This window comes from Amblyomma maculatum, chromosome 11 (genome assembly GCF_055883805.1).
Source record: "Amblyomma maculatum isolate TAMU_Amacu chromosome 11, ASM5588380v1, whole genome shotgun sequence".
Taxonomy (NCBI): Eukaryota; Metazoa; Arthropoda; class Arachnida; order Ixodida; family Ixodidae; genus Amblyomma; species Amblyomma maculatum.
The window spans coordinates 16,060,677-16,073,672 of NC_139354.1; the positions used below are offsets into that span (position 1 = coordinate 16,060,677).

At 47.9% G+C, this 12,996-nt stretch overlaps 1 long non-coding RNA gene across 1 annotated transcript; it reads left to right on the forward strand.

Moving 5' to 3' along the window:
* Positions 1-701: 701 nt before the first annotated feature.
* Positions 702-7,478, forward strand: LOC146172933 (uncharacterized). The gene is made up of 3 exons (XR_014701941.1): positions 702-832; positions 1,120-1,282; positions 6,625-7,478. It is a non-coding gene; the product is annotated as an uncharacterized LOC146172933 (long non-coding RNA).
* Positions 7,479-12,996: the final 5,518 nt, after the last annotated feature.

Consider the following 12,996-nt stretch of genomic DNA (forward strand, 5'->3'; position numbering starts at 1 on the left):
GCGCTCAGCCGACGCCGAAGGAACTGGCTGAAACGCGTATATACAGTTTTTTAACACCTCTAAATTGCTCACTGTCTTCCGAGAACTGATATCGGCCCCACTACCTTACTCCTACGCAAAAACGTTCAAAGTATGGACAGCCGCACAAATCGTACCCTTTCCAGCGTTGTACCAGAGTTGCCGACAGATGGCGCCACACTAAATCTTTGTTGACAATAATATATCGGCCAACGACTTCGTCTTCTGGGTAGTGTCACTACCATGTAGTGACACTTACGCTTCAGCAAATCAGTCCTCCAGGAGCATTGGCTGCAGCTCGACAGGAAGATGTCAGCTGGCTTAAATACAAGGCTTAGTGTCTAAGGAGTCATTTTCTGTCACAGTGCTTCAAAGAAGTGTCCCGCTTCACTCAAATATTTTCATTGTTTTCAAAAGGAGAGAACTATACTTTCAAGAAGCCGTCATCCACTTATACAGGTGATGTCCCCTACAGCTCCGGGTGTCTATGGAAGGGAATTCGTTAGCGACCCTCTGCGTTTACAATTTATATTTAGTTTCTTACAAGCACACATTGCACTTGAGATGATCAGCCATCTTCATCACAGCCGACTGCTGTTGTCAACGGGCTGTCTCGAAGATGCGTGCGTTGAACGCCGGTGGATTCAGGGAGGCATGACTGACAGACAAGACAGTCAGGCAAGCAGTCGGCGGACGAGCAGGTAGCGAAGCACAGACCCGCGTGAAGATTCGCCGTTGCGTGGATAATGAAATTCCGCCGGTTCCCCCCAGCGTATCCGTTTCTTGTGTCCGCGCACCGGACGCGTAATTGAAGGTAATGACGGAGAAGAAACCACTTTGAGGGCACAACGCTGGCCTGCCTGTGCGAGTGTTTGTGCCTACTTGTGTGTGTGCGTGAATGTTCTTGCTCTGCGGTGGTCTTGTACATCGAGACCGGTCGGCAGACCCGTCTGAACGTAAAGGATGAGGCTGTCTAGTGCGTTGGCACTGCGGACGAGGCCTCCTTCTTGCAGCATGCGTTCGCCTCCTTTTCTTCTTTTTTTGCAGAGTTCTTTCTTTTTCCGCTCGTCTAGCTGTCTGATCATGACTACTTCTTTTCAGACTGTACGCATCACAGATGTGGCCTCAAGCGAGCCACTACGGTTGCCTACTTGTTGCTAAGTGACCGCTGGACATGAAGGCATGGAGTCACGCTTGACTACCGTTCATATGACGCCGCCGGTCCACAAAAAGACAGCGATGAGCTTCCCTGACGATGGAACCGGTGCGTTTCTTTCGTCCTTGCTCAGCGGCCGTTTACCCTTGCTTCCGCTTTGGAAGTGTCTTTTTCGTGCCTTCAGAGCGACAACAGTCACCTGGACATTGCATATCTTGACTAGGTGATCTATACCCGCAAGTGCGCCAGAGACAATGCGTTATACAGCACTGGTGGAACTGGAGCCACGGTGGTTGGAAAACCTATACATTCTTCAGGTTTCGGCCTGATAATCCTGACTTAAATATAGCGTATTCCTGTCCGTATGCCTTATACGATACAGAGCGCATGAAAATGATCAGAAGTGAACCGTGGAAGTCTCGCTATTTTCTATCCTCGTCGACGTCTCCATGAGCCACATATGTCTTCTTGAGGAAGACCAGAAGTAAGCAGCTCTTTGCGTGATTATCTAGCAATTTGCATTCTGGGAGAAGGATGTACAGCGTAGTGTTTGTCGAAGGAACTGCTGTACTGTGGTCCGGTTAGTGCCGCAAGAAGTAGAAGAAACAACAAAGGACACAAAATATAAGTCATGACATTCACAGCAGTGGCTCGTGTTTGTAATCGAGACATTGTCGTTGTTAGCTCTTTTAATTTTTCTATAACCTACTAAAAAGCACGTGCTTCCTATGTGCACGCTTAGGCAAGGCTATTTTGAGCTAGTTTGTGCTTCTAGAAGATTAGTTTTAACTTTTAGTGCTCATATCTATTCAGCCGCCTGCGTGTAATAAATACGCGATTTGTTCGGTTAGGTTTACTTGGGTTAGGTCAGTTAAGGTTATATTAGTACAGCAAGTAGTCCAGATACATTTGAAGTATACCTTCTCGTTAGATTAGATCAGTTTAGGCTATAAATTAGATTAGTATAATGGTGCTCTACTCCTGCAACAAATGTCGATCCAGGTTCTCTATACTTCTTTTCACAAGATGTTTGCAGCACTGCGAAAGGCATAGGCACCCCAGTCCAATCAGGATCACGTGCACTACAATAGTCAATAGGCAATTGTGCTCCTACGCGCCTTTCGTCCCCAAATTGGCGGGGGTGAAAGCAGAAGCACAATTATACCTATTATAGTGCGCCGGGGTAAGAGGCACTTTGGAGCACAATTGCAAGGGCTCCTCTGCCTTAGTGCTGCAGATATCTTGTCAGTGTCTGACAATACAGAGTCACTGGGCTTGGTGCGGAAGTGAAGAGGGTTCATCTTCCACACAGTGCTATTCTTCAGCCGAAGACCTAGAAAGCAGCAAGAGTTTGGGTTGGAAAATAAAGCTGAGGTCACGCCCCTGCTCTGCGCACAAAAGAAATGGTGTGAGGATCGAGGTCTTTATTATTATTTTTTTTAGGATAGGACAAACTAATCTCGCGGACAACTTTCGGTGGCTTTACACTGAATTCTGGACAGGCAAGTGTAGGTGACAGGTTTTTACTGCCGTCCTGTGAAGAATGGATACCTCAATCATACGTCCGTCTCTACAACGCCCCCTTCACCACATCGCACCCCTACCCTTCGCGGTACACACAAAGTGACGGGGTCAAAGGTTCGTATCCTTACGTTTACTTCCCCACCATCGCTGCAGAGCCACGGACAGCTGGTTTGGCCTGGTTTGGTTTTGTTCACGTGATTTAACGTTCCAAAATCGACTTAAGTGATGAGATACGGCGTAGTGGAGGACACCGGAAATTTAGACCACCTGGGGTTCTTTAACGTGCACTGACATCGCACAGCACACGGCCGCTTTGTTTTTCACCTCCGTCGAAACCGGGGGCCGCCGCGGCCGGGATACTATCCCGCATCCTTGGGTACAGCAGTTGTGTGCCTATAACTACTGCACCACCGCGGCGGGCTATAAAACAAAAAAGGGCTGAAGTGGGTTTGGCGTCCATGTGCCCCACGGGCAGTGAAAATTCATGGGCAAAACCTTACTGTGTCCTTTCGACATAGGCCCTAGCTCTACTCACCATCTTGAAAACCGGCTGCAACTTTCGGTCTTCGCGACACGAGAGTGCAGTAGTGGAAGATTGCGGATTTAGTGTGCATGTCCAACACACAGGCACTGTTTGCTTGTGCCGCCGCAGATGAGATTGGCTCTCATGGTCTTCGACTTAGCAGTAAAACGTTTTTATCCTAGCCCGTAACGCACTGCTGTCGCTTATCGCTTGTTGTCAGTGCGCAGAGCATCCTGACACTGCGGGCATCCGTGTCGTGGCCACCCGCTTATGATCCGCAATTATGGCAATTACGGTAGCAATTATGACGATATAGCTGCGCTAAATGTCTCTATGGAATACCACATCCAGAACAAAAGCAAAAATTAACAGTTGTGAACTACGGTCTATGGTTCGCCAATCCTACATTACTCCGCTGAGCAATCGAAACCGTAAGTGAAATCAGTTTTCGATATCGGACTATACGAAGCGAGCCAGAGGCGTGAAAAGCCTTGAGCTCATAATTTTACTCGTGGAACTTGTTGCCCAGATAAGATGGAAAGATTTTAACAGCAGGCTGCGTTTTGCAACGGGGGCGTTCTGTGTGGTGCGGTCACTGCAAACTAGAGTGCATCCGACTATAGCATAGCTCTTGTCACTCAGACCACGCGGAGACTTTTTCACGACCCTTGCATATATGCTACGACAGCAGCCCAGCGTCCAATATGGCAGCACCTTTGACCCCTTTGCGAAATTGTGTTTCCACATGTTTAATAGATGGCTGGAAACTATCCGATATCGACGCAGTCGTGTCAGTGACAGCCAAACGTAGATCGGAATAAGGCATCCCACGTTTCTACCTATTGGCATTGTCAACGTTCAACCTGATTAAGTTTTATTCAATGGCGTTTCATTACTATGTCTAAAATTACACGTGTTATACGTGCTTTGCTTTGCACCAAAGGGCTAGGAATCAGCAGCAACTCAGAGTCTGTCGTTTTCTGTGCACACAACAATGTGACAACTGCTTTGGAAAAGAGCATGCGTATAGGTGTTGAAATCAAATATTAAAGAGAAAGAGAACAGAAAGTATAACATTCGGACACGCCATACTGACCTTTATGAATTCGTCTCATGCCCGCGGTCATCGTCGGCAGAGCAGGAGCGACAGCATGTGACGAGTCTCAGACAATGGCAACGCTACAGAAGGTCACTCTGCTAAGGGCACTTGTCGGTCACCTCAAAGTCGCCGACTCGAAGGCGACAGTTTCTTCAGGGAAATAACGGATCCTGACGACAGACACCACGACGCCTCCCATATTGCCCGCGAAGGTTATTGCAACAGGATGTGAGATGCAAACTAGACCCCGCGAAAAAGAATTGCCGATTGCGGACTCGAAGGAGACGCTAAAGCCCTAACAACAAGTAAAAGGTAGAAAATAAACAATAAAGAAGACGCGATGACCGTTACCACAGACGAAAGGGAAACCTGCTTGATGATGGACAACATGTGATTGTGGAGCTTAACAATGAAAGGTCTCGTAAAACGGTCCAGAGACCGTGTCGCGGATATCGGAAGACTATAGAACCACTGACACGCGCGCGGGAAATTTTGCCGCAATCTTTGTCTCGCTGGCATTTCTACTCATGCACGTCACCTTCCGATGTCGTTCTGAATGCGCGTGAGCATGTCAGGCGTACCGTATTTCAAGGACTGCAACTGGAATGTCGCGCGCGAAGAGCTACATGTGTCCTACACTTTCCGCTTATGTCAACAGATTCTGTTTTATTTTTGCTGTTGTCAACAATGTCGCAAGTGCGGCGGTGTCATCCAGAACAAAACAAGGGAGTTTGTAAATTCCACGCTCGGAGAGGTCTTCGTGTTACTGACCTATGCGGAGATGCAGTTGGGTCAAAGGTTGTGAATCACGAATACTGGGAGAGTTTTCTTAAGCCCACACTTTACCACACGTGCTTCGCACTGATTGTGTTTCGATTACATCTGTAATGCACACTTGCATATAAGTTATACGACAATACACGCCACCACAAGATCAATGAAAACATGCACGAAACAGCAAATCCCCACGTTGACGGATATGTTGCCTTGAGCTACTGCTACAAGCCGAGCGGGCGCCAAACGAAAGTTGTGTGGGTGTTATCAACTTATCAAATTCCTTCTCTGCTGTAGAAGAGGCAGCGTCTAGCACTGGGGCACTGGACGCGCCCTAGAAAAGAGCTGAACCCAGCTAGAGCCTCACACCGGTGTAAATTTGCTGAACATCTTTTTCCTTTTTTTCTTTTTTTCTAGACAGCTCGGACGTGTAAACCGGTTATTTGCGAATGGAACTGATTTCTCTCTGTTCTCGGCAGGCACCTGAAAACGTCTTTTCTCAGCAATGCGGAGTCGCAGTGAGTCATCAAGCTCTGGAGTGTTCTGGAGCGTCTCAGTAAAGCATACTTGTACGCCTGTCACACACCACTAAATGGGGAGAGCGTAGAGAGGGACTATATCTTTTTTTTTTTTTTTTGCATTTTTCTGCGAAAAGCCGCTCGACAACCAGGGCCACGGGTAGAAGCCTGTTCCCATGGCTCCTCGTTTGGCTACAACACGTCGATTAGCACTCTAGGCATCTTCCTAAGCTCTGGGTGGAAGGAACTAATAAACAGATGCTCCTGTGCAGGTTGTTGGCACCTTTCTCTCTCCCTCTCTCTCTTCCTCTCTCTGTCTACGGCATCTTCGCTTCCTTTGTCCACATCTAGCTGCAAGCGTGAAGAGATGTCGACTCGGCAAGAAATTGAGTTTCACCTACGAGGACCCTTCATCCACCCACCCTACTTCCACTGTTTACCCTTTCAAAGCTTTTCCAGATTTGTTTTTTTTTTTTTTTTGTTTGTTTTTCGGAACAAAACTCGCCAGGGCTGCCCTGTGTCCTCGGTTGACGTGAAAGAGGCGTGTTTCTTGAGGGTTTGCAATAGAAGCCCATGATGCCCTAGTTATTTGTTTGCACTCTTTTATGTACACGGTTCCAGAATGCATGATAAACAATGCGGATAGTTAGAGGTAAATTAACTAGTTTTTCCCAGTCTTCACGTATACTGAAGACAAGTCGTATGTGTATGTGTAGGTATGTTGTATGTGTAGGTATGTTGGCGTTTTCTCGTATCGTCTCTGTAAAAATACGGTAAACACAAAAACGTCCGCGTAAAACGGAGGAATGGACACGATAGAAACACATGGTAACAACACAGGACCTTCTTTCTTTTTTTTTTTTTTTTTTTGCCGCAGATGTCACTGAAGTGTCAGCCAGACAGCCTGCGTGAAGACTGAGCTATGAAGCACGCATTTGATGTTGTTGATAGACGCGTTCCATCAGTGGTGAAAGCCTCTAAACATTTTCTTTTTCTTTACACTTCCCAACAGTGTCTGCGGCGGGATGACAATGCAACCAGAAGCCGACTGTCAGCTGGACACGAGAACATGCCGTACGAGTCCGATGGAAAGATCTACGAGACAGGAAAGAAGCCATGGGCATAGCTTTATCGATTAACTGTAGTGTGTTGATTCATAAAGGGTCTGCGAATGAATACAAAGCACTGAAAGTCAAGTTATTTGTCGGAAACGACCATAGCTGCCAAGCCTGTTTGAAGGAAGACATTGGGTGGAGCAGTGTACTAAGGCCTATTGTAATAATGTCACGCCCATTCCCAGCACAACTCTGTCTTGTGCTGCTGTCGTGAATAAGGTATTGAGAGACCGGAAGGTATGAAAATCAATGGTGTCATTGCTGCTTGCCAGTTTCGTGCCCGACGAAAGGTTCGAAGTTTAAGCCTTCACCTCTCAACATCTGCCGTTCGATGCAAACCGGACAGAATACGCACCGAATAATGATTGAACATAATCGAATATTTCGACTGATATTCGCATATGTTCGTGCAAGATGATTAATCATTAGAAATGCTAGTGGCGATGGAGCTTCTGTCAAGAGACGCAATACTGACCTCCATCACTAAGGGCATTCAACAGTACCTACAGTATATAGCTATATTTAGCTAATCACAATATCTGCTTAGTAACATTATATTAACAACGACTGTCTGAAAATACGAAGACGGCGCGCTCTAGTCCTGGCTCGCCGTGTAAACCGTCATCATCAGCGCTGCCTGCAGCTATGGCCATCATCTCCCACCTCAAGCACCGGATCCCCGCAGTGGCGACCAGAAGCAGCCTCAAGATCATCGGGTGAGCGGGGGCATCCAGCTCTGATTAAATCTGTTACTGGCCCTATTTCGTGTGTGATTCCTGCTCTCCACCACGAAAAGAGCCCTATAACCGGGACATCACAGAAGTACAGAGGGGAGCGATAGGATGAAAGAACAGGGGGAGCTTTGTACATTATTTACAAAATGAATTCGCGTCGTTATCCTTTTTTTTTGAAAACGAAAAAGGGGAGCCGTAGTGGAGGGCTACGGCGTAATTTCGACCACCTGGGGATTTTCAACGTGCACTGACATCGCACAGCATACGGACGCGTCTCCGTTCCACCTCAAAATTTTGTTTTCGGTGACATTCTCATACTTAAAAATATGCGTACTTGTCTTTTTGTTGTCTTTTCTTGTAGGGAGGAGCTCACGTCTTTTCTTGTGCCCTTTCGTAATAAATGTTACATTGTTCAGGTTGCACTGAGAGCACATGGGCGTGGACATGCATAAAGGAGAGGAACACGGAAGGAGACCCCTCATTGACGCCAAATCACCCGCGGACACATCGCCTGGCACACGTTAAGAAGTAAAGTACTTAAACTGATTGATTTATAGGCAGGGAAAGGCGTGGTAACTGTCTCACTTGTTTTCTGTGGACACCCGAACCGCGCCGTAAGGGAAGGGAGGGAGGTGGGAATGAAAGTTGAAAGAGAGAAAGAGGAGCCGTAGTGGAGGGCTACGGAGTAATTTCGACCACCTGGGGATCTTTAACATGCGCTGACATCGCACAGCACACGGACGCCTCTTTGTTTCGCCTTTAAGAAGTACTTACACCTTGAAAGCGTCGTGAATTAGTGCACACAGGCTAAAGTCACCCTTCTCTCAAAACGAATACAGCGGACGCCACTTCCCTATCTCCCTTCGAGCTGGTTCCTTGTGTTGGCAAGTTAGGAAGTGAAAACGAAGTCTGAGAACAAAGATATCGTGGAAGTTCGTAAAGGAACGTTTTTTTTTTTTTTTTTTTTTTTTTTTTGCGTGCGTATAAGAAACAAGTTCGAAATTCCTTTCTTTGGGGATTTTGATTAATTGGGAAAACTCCGCGGGCAAAGAGCATGGGGTTTTTTTTGGCGCGGACATCTCGAACGGAGCTTTTAGAATCGGCCGGTTCTTTGATGCGTCACCTTGGCGTACGACGACCGACTTCGGCCGGCATTTCCCGTTGCATTTTCTCCTTGCCATTTCTGTGCCACCGCGCGTTTAGCAAATTATTGGTTTCGGGGCTGTCTTCTTTGCACGTGCTGTTAACATCGGCGGCACGGCTCCTTCCCAAGTGGCCATGTAATTCAGTTCAGAGGCGACAATTCGGCGGCGGCAACAACACCCTTTCTCTATGACAAGACGGCCTCTGTCGACCAGTTCCTTGTACCAACACCCTTTCTCTATGACAAGACGGCCTCTGTCGACCAGTTCCTTGTACCAGTTTCTTTCACCAGGACGCGGCAGTGAAAGCCAACGTCTGTCTTTCTCTGCCATGGAGGAAGGAAACAACTTAGGAGAGGCTCTTGCCATTCCCAATGCATGGAGAAAGTGTGGCGGAAGTGACGTCAAAATTTAGGGTTAGACAAGTCGGGCCAAACTCGTAGCCAAACTCGGGCCACTAGCAGCTAAGGGCCCTAGGTACGTGAGCGTCGCGGAGAAAGAAAGTGCGGAGGGTAAAGGAAGAGGAGAGACGTTACGGCCGCGCCGGCTTCAAAATAATGACGTCAGGGCCTCTCCTAAGCTTTCCTTCCTTCATGTTCTCTGCCCACTGAATAAACACATCGGCGATATCGCATGTCGGGGTCTGGGTTTCATAGCTTAGACCGAGGCTTGGGGGTGATGAATCGTCTGGCCTGATCGTCGCCGCTGCGGCTGCGTGCGCTAGCTGTCATGATCGTGCCAGTGAGAACGACGACCGGACATCGAAAACGAGAAACTCGACACATGCTTTGTCTCAGGTCAAGGTGGCATTCTGCCAGACTCCCGTTCTCGCGGCATAGACTGAGGCTTTGGGATGATGAAACCATCGCGCCTAGCCTGCGCCAGTGTAGCGATAACTGTGCCTCGTGACACAAGAAGTCATAACATCCACTTTCGAGTTCAACAACCTGAGGGGACGGAAGCGGGACTTCTGAGCCGGCCAACCCTCTGCATCGATCGAGCGCGAGGATGTGATGACTCACGTGGTGTGGGGAGCGTAATTGGCTCGATCCCCATTGGGCGATCATAAAGCAGTCGAATTCCCTAGCCATAAGGATCTGGATACTACGAATTAATGCGCTAATTTCCGTTGCCAATTACGCCTCTGAGTTGACTTTCCTGTATTCTTGTAAAATTTTAGGTAAAGTTTCTGTAGAGTCTTCACTCCCGTGTAGAAACCTCCGCCTATTTTTCCAAGCTCGATCCTCCACATCACCTTTGCGGGGTGGTACCTAGATCGACAAGAGAGAGAGAAAGAGGAGTCGAGGGTCCCACATCAAACGCGCATAATGTCCATATTCATCCACGAACAACGTCATACAGTTAAAAAAATATTTAAAAAAACGCGTTTCCTGTCTGCCGCTCCGCTCGAACTATCCCCAAATGTGAGATATGAGTACGTTTCTTAAAGATTAAGGATATAGGATATAGGCTTATAATCGAAAGGCTGCGCTGGTTTCTAGTTCACAATTGGGTCCAGCTGACTTCTCGGGTACCACTGGCGAGCAATCATTTTGGCTGTCGCATGTCAGGTACAGACAACTAGTTTTTCAACAGTCACGCAGAAACTTTTTTAGAAAAGGAACCGACCACCTGTGCTGCCCAACGAACCTCGAAATGTTACGAGACCATTGTGGAAACGCGGAAGTACTTGTGCAGCCGATACTGAAGCAGTTACTAGAGACTTTTAAATTAGCGCTGCCGCTTACCGTGGCCGTCTACCGCTACCGCGCAACCTCAGTACAGCACGCGCTGATTGGTTCCCGCGTGCGGCGTCCGCCGAAATTTGAAAGGAACGTGGCGCCATCTGTCGCCATCTGGGGGATCTGCGCATGCGTACTGATGATCTCGCGGTAGCGGTAGGCAGTAAGCGGTAGCGCTAAACTAAAAGTCTCTACTAAAATTTCTGACGCCGGTACAATATAGTAATAACGGCTTTCTTACAAGCCGCTGCTACCTTGCTGAACACGCTAGTAGCCTATCGCCGCTAAAAATGTTTCCTTCAGGGCTTACTCACAGACTATGCAAAATGGAATCTGGGCTTAAATGCGCACTCCATACCGTCATTGCCACTTTGTAGCTTTTATCTGTTACTCGCAGACCACATTTAATAATGTCGCGCCAGTGTAGGTGGCCAGATACGATGACGCAGGTTGTAAAAGAGGACATGAACTTTGCGGCGCCTTCAAATACTGGTGTGCTCGGGCAGCGTAGGAAGGAAGTGTCGAAATTTTCCTCAGAATCTGTTGGCGCTCCGAACCGTTGCCAACAACAACAACAACAACAACAACAAAAAAAGGGAGTGTCCATTTTTCTTTTTTACAATATTGCTGTATCATTGCAGCCAGTTTGCCACACCCTTCTGTTGCTGTTCCTCGAATCCCTGCAGCGAACAGGGTGAAGCCTGCACGTCAAGGGGCGCATTCTCTCCCTCGGTGCACTGTTTTTGTTCTCTGCATATGCCTCTCTAGATCTCGACTTTCCCCGGAGCTCTTCTTTTCGCGATTAGAGCCGCTTCAATGCATAGCGCACCTGCTGCAATTCACTGTCGGGGACGACGCGAACATTGTCCCCAAAACCGTCGTCCCTGCGCAGACAGCCTTTGTGGCGAGAGACGACACGTGCATGCTTCCACGCTGCACGTGGGAGAAGATGACGATGACTGCGAGCGACTGCTGGGAGAGAAAGAAGCAACGCTTTGACTTTATAGGCCTTCATTGATGTCTATCGTGACGCGACACTATGATAGCAGTAGTAGTAGCAGTAGTAGTAGTAGTAGTAGTAGTAGTAGTAGTAGTAGTAGTAGTAGTAGTAGTAGTAGTAGTAGTAGTAGTAGTAGTAGTACAATTAACTGCTGTAACTACTGCTACTGCTGCACTTGATTCGGACTGTGGTTCTGATTGCGTAGCTCCCAGTGTCATTCAAGATTCAAAGTATCGTGGATAGCGTTCGTATAGGACAGCAAGCGAACGTGAGCAGCTTCGTTAGGATCGTTACGTCCTTTGTTGCGGAAACTGTTGCGGAAAATTCTTTACGAAGCAGTCCCTCTAAACGTCTATAGCTTCGGCCACGTCGTCCATAACGACTTGCCAGCGGCGCGGTTTTGAAGGGTCTCCCGCTTTTCTCCTGTCTCGAATTGGACATCTGTATATTCGACTCATAAGCTTGACTACACTGTTGTAGTGATAACACTGAAAATGGGGCTTTATAAGATAGAAAAGAGGACACGAAACGTCACAAGTATCCCCCCCCCCCTCTCCCCCTTCCCCCAGCCGTTTTCACAAGAAAACTTAAAATATATAGTTACACTACCAATCACTCCAAAACAGTGACCGCGGAGCTCGTTTCTTTACAGATTAGTTTAAAAGCTATGGCGAGACACCTCGTTTTCACCCTATACATTGTTAATTGTTAATGCAGCAACATTTTTCAACTCGGCACCGGACGGCGACGTTGTTCATTCGACACCTACACATCTCCCTCCTTTATCTCTCATTAAAGTTTTTCTGTCAGTCAGTCTCATATGTAAAGCAGAGTGACAATTGTCAAGAAAGACATGCTGCATAATTCCTGGCCGTAAAGTAAGCCATCTTGACGGGGGATTAGTTGTTGGCCGCTGCTCAGCGCATGGTGATCGTGTTGAGGCCCTTGCTATAATATACCGGCGCTCTTCTGGTACTCAAGCAGCGTTTGATATCTGAGAGCCAAGCTTGTCGCCTCTGCCAACTTCCAAAGTTAAACCGGTGCTGAGGGAGGCAGAAAGGAAAGGAGGGGAACGGGTTCCGTCGCGGACCCCCAGCCCCAAGCAGTGTGCGCCAAGAAGTGTTTCGCGAACCGGAAGCCCCGTTGGAAGAGGTCCAAGCCTGCTCTTCCGTCTTCAAGCAACCGTCCCAGCTGTGTATGTGTGTGTGTGTATTCGTTTCGCGCTCCGGCTTATTTTCTTGCCTGCGGTCTTCTTCTTACCGCAGCCGCCGCCAGAGGCTAGCCGTTCTATCATCTTTTTTTCGCGCGTCAGCCTCATTGACGCCTCAGCTGTTCCCCCCCCCCCCCTTTTTTTTTTTTCTTGTTTAATCATCTCGCCAGGTTGACTGATGGCGAAGCGAAAGAGGCGTTTTATTGGGTTACTTTTCTCAAGCTTGCCCGCGCAGCTTTGACGTCATGCTTACGTATGCAGGCCTCGCATGTTACCCCTTCGATGTTGTAAGCCATCTTGCGAAGAGTGGCATTTGGATGAAGACGACAGAGTTGCGTTGAACCAGTTTATCGGTTCGAAGCCTGGATATTGAATTTTTATTAACGACAATCATGCATGAGCAAACGAAGACCGGTTCATTCCGCAATGAAGGGGCATAGA